Source organism: Sinocyclocheilus rhinocerous, unplaced genomic scaffold (assembly GCF_001515625.1).
Source record: "Sinocyclocheilus rhinocerous isolate Xijiao unplaced genomic scaffold, SAMN03320098_v1.1 scaffold478, whole genome shotgun sequence".
Classification (NCBI taxonomy): domain Eukaryota; kingdom Metazoa; phylum Chordata; class Actinopteri; order Cypriniformes; family Cyprinidae; genus Sinocyclocheilus; species Sinocyclocheilus rhinocerous.
The window spans coordinates 1,288,150-1,291,812 of NW_015651483.1; the positions used below are offsets into that span (position 1 = coordinate 1,288,150).

Below are 3,663 nucleotides of genomic sequence, written 5' to 3' on the forward strand. Positions count from 1 at the left end.
CCAATGAACATCTGAATGATTCAGAGGAGAACTGTGTGAAAGTGTTGTGGTCAGATGAGACCAAAATCAAGCTCTTTGGCATCAACTCAACTCGTCGTGTTTGGAGGAGGAGGAATGCTGCCTATGACCCCAAGAATACCATCCCCACCATCAAACATGGAGGTGTTTTTCTGCTAAGGGGACAGGACAACTGCACCGCATCAAAGGGACGATGGACGCCCAGGGCCAGGGCATTGAAAATGGGTCGTGGATGGGTATTCCAGCATGACAATGACCTAAAACACACGGCCAAGGCAACAAAGGAGTGGCTCAAGAAGAAGCACATTAAGGTCCTGGAGTGGCCTAGCCAGTCTCCAGACCTTGATCCCATAGAAAATCTGTGGAGGGAGCTGAAGGTTCGAGTTGCCAAACGTCAGCCTCAAAACCTTAATGACTTGGAGAGGATCTGTAAAGAGGAGTGGATCAAAATCCCTCCTGAGATGTGTGCAAACCTGGTGACCAACTACAAGAAACGTCTGACCTCTGTGATTGCCAACAAGGGTTTTGCCACCAAGTATTATGTTTTGCGAAGGGGTCAAATACTTATTTCACTCAGGTGACAAGGCTGCTTTCACTTTGAAAAGACGTGCTAGCTGAGAGGAGTTTCGTCAAAGCTGACTAAAAGTGATCGAGGATGGATAATTTCGATGAACTTGATGAACCTGTGATATCTTCTTCAGGGCGTAAAAGGAAAATAAAAGCTGAAACTTTTTAACGGAACCTTGCAAAAGCAGCACGTTACAATGGTGAGGGGAAAAGCTCTGTGTATTGCGTGTAATCACATCCATACAGTTTATGATCACAACAACAACAACGTTTGTCAGGCATCTACATTGTCATCATTATTACTTAATCAAAACAACCCAACTGCAGTTTGATTGATATTACTTGAATGCACAATGAAAAAAAAGTGATTTCTGAAAATAAAGTTATCGGTTATCGGTTTTTGCAAATTAACTATATATAATAGTTTTATATATATGTATATATATTTTATATTTATATTCTTTGTGTTACAGTCATTTTACTGTCCGCAGCAAAAAGATTGTAACTGTGGCTTATAATCTAATAAACATCAGAACAAGATTGGATTTACATACATTGTAAATCAAAATGTTGAAAAAAGCATCTGCTGAATTTCGTACTAACATCCAGCAGGGAATACTCATATTGCAAACGCTGTCGAATTTCATCTTCCAGATGGAAATACACACATTGAATATGCTCTAGGCAATGTACATGTGCTAACAAGTGCATTGATTTATATTTATCTTCAGTAATTATTATCTTTTGTCTGATATGTCTTTTAAGTGAAACAACAATCCTTCCTACTGAATTCAGTAAGCAATGTAGCACATCTCTTTCTCTCAAAAGCTACAGGAGAGGAGAGATGTCATGTTAGTCTTGTCTTTTCATACATTTCGTAAGTTGGAGTGTAGCCGTACAGGCCCCAGTCCTTCTCTCCGATTGTCTTTGCCTGATGCAGAGATCTCAGCAGGGAGGACGATGGGAGGAGGAATATATCACAGCAAATATGGCTGTTGGGATAGAAGGTTAGAGCTATGCTAACAAATCCATTTCCTCAACGCTTGTACGACATGACTATCTTCTCATTCTGAAGGGCACGGGGAATAGCGTGAGCAATTGAAAAGGCATTTTCTGTACATAAAATTACAGTGTTTGTGAATGTGTGTTTATGCATGTGGATTTTTATATGTGAATCTGTGAGCTTGAACTTGTGTAATTCAGAGCTTGTGTGTGTGAGAGTGAGATAGCCTTTGTGTGTTTACATGTGCTCTAGTCGGATGTTTTATTCATGTTGCTATCTTCTGAGGTCTTTGGTATGCTGTGTGAGTTTATATGGACGTAGCCTGGTGTGCGTTCATGTGAGCATGGACTAGTGCATGGATGAGTTTGTCCTCACTCAGTGTGAATTCTCATAATTCACCTGTTGATGGGTTAAAATATTACTCTTTGTACATGTGTGATCTGAAGCTTGTCTGTTTGGTTTGCTACAGCAAACTATTTTGAAATTCTCAGTTTATATAAAAAAGTGTAAAAAAAAAACTAATTTGGAAATAATTTAATGCAAATAAATTACTGAAGCACGTGAAATTGCATCATTAATGTAATTTACATCATACAGTCAGATGATCTTGAAAGTCAGGAGTTTATCACACTAAGCATCTACAGTAGTGCTGTGCAAGTATGGAAAGCAGACGGGGCCAAAACGCTTTAAACAGAACCCATGAAATTTGAAATTTGTTAACACGCCCTGTTTGTCCACGTTAACACGGCAATTTTGAACATTTCTTTTATATTTCATTTTGGTCATGTTAAGGTGTCAGTTTTTTCTCGTTTTTTTAGTACATGTAAAGATGCACAGTTTTACTTAAAGGTGCTGTATGTAAGTTTTTGACTGTAATAAAGCATAAAAATACCATAATATGTTTGCAGATATTTAAGAAACATGCTAAGTTAACATACTTGTTTATCTGAAAAACAATGCTACAGTCAGTTATTCTCCTTTGAAAATGTGCGTTCCGGGACGGAATGTCGGTCTCTGTTTTGGTTTGTGAAACCCACCCACTGCCAGTTTACCCAATTGTATTTCGGGACCCTGGGTTGCCAGTTTGCAGAAAACACAGCTTATTTCATTTCATTCATCATCAAGTGCGCTCGTTCCTGTTGGTGTCGTCAATCTGGCAACCTGCGTGTGCGTCAAGTCTGAGGAGGAGGGGCCGAATGAAAAAAACCCTCTCCAATATTTTGAATTTGGACTGCAATACCTAGTTCAACCACTCGGTGTCAATCCTACATACAGCACCTTTAAGACAACGTATTAGAATATGTCTCTAAACACACACATTCTAGCCATGTTTAAGCATGTAATACTTTTTAAAGCTGATTTACCTCTGGATTTACCCACATTTTAATTCTTTCTTTAGTTTATAATGGCATTGCTTTACTAATATCCACTAATATCTATGCAAATTAAACAACTAAAAAGGACATGACAAATCATGACACGTGACTGACATCACACACAACGTACCGATGCATTATCCCACATGAACAAATGAAGAGTTTGGTTCCAAAACCAATTTTGTATTTTAAAAAAACGGAGTTTCCGCCAAAATCAGTATTGTATCTGGTCGGTATTGAAAAGTCAATTTTTTATTTTACGCAAAATGCGATATCCAATTCTGTATTTCTGAATTTCTAATGTGATATTGTTGTTCATGTTCTTGTTCATGATGACATTTTATTTTATTGCTGTAATTAATTTATAGCATTAACAAGATGACCCGTTGAATTCATTTTGGGAGCAATGACTGATTGAATGTATTTTTAGTCCAGTGCCTGTATATAAGATTGACCAAGTTCAGAGGCTGCCATATGTGGACTAACCATGTTGTGTATTTTCAACAGTTTCGATATGAAAAATAACTTTTATAATGATTCAATTTCTTCAAATATAATGTCTAATGTTTGCATACATGCATACCAGTGTACCATTACGACATCCTTCATGAAAAAAACATGAGGTCTGATGTTTGTATACATATGAAGAGTTTGGTTCCAAAACGCTATAAATCCATTTTGATTAATTTGAGTAAAAAT

The 3,663-nt window shown here is 37.5% G+C and overlaps 1 protein-coding gene across 1 annotated transcript in view; it reads left to right on the forward strand.

The window, feature by feature from the left end:
* LOC107712876 (disabled homolog 1-like) overlaps positions 1 to 3,663 on the forward strand; it is a 457,572-nt gene that overhangs the window by 195,377 nt on the left and 258,532 nt on the right. The gene's annotated exons all lie outside the window — the stretch shown is intronic.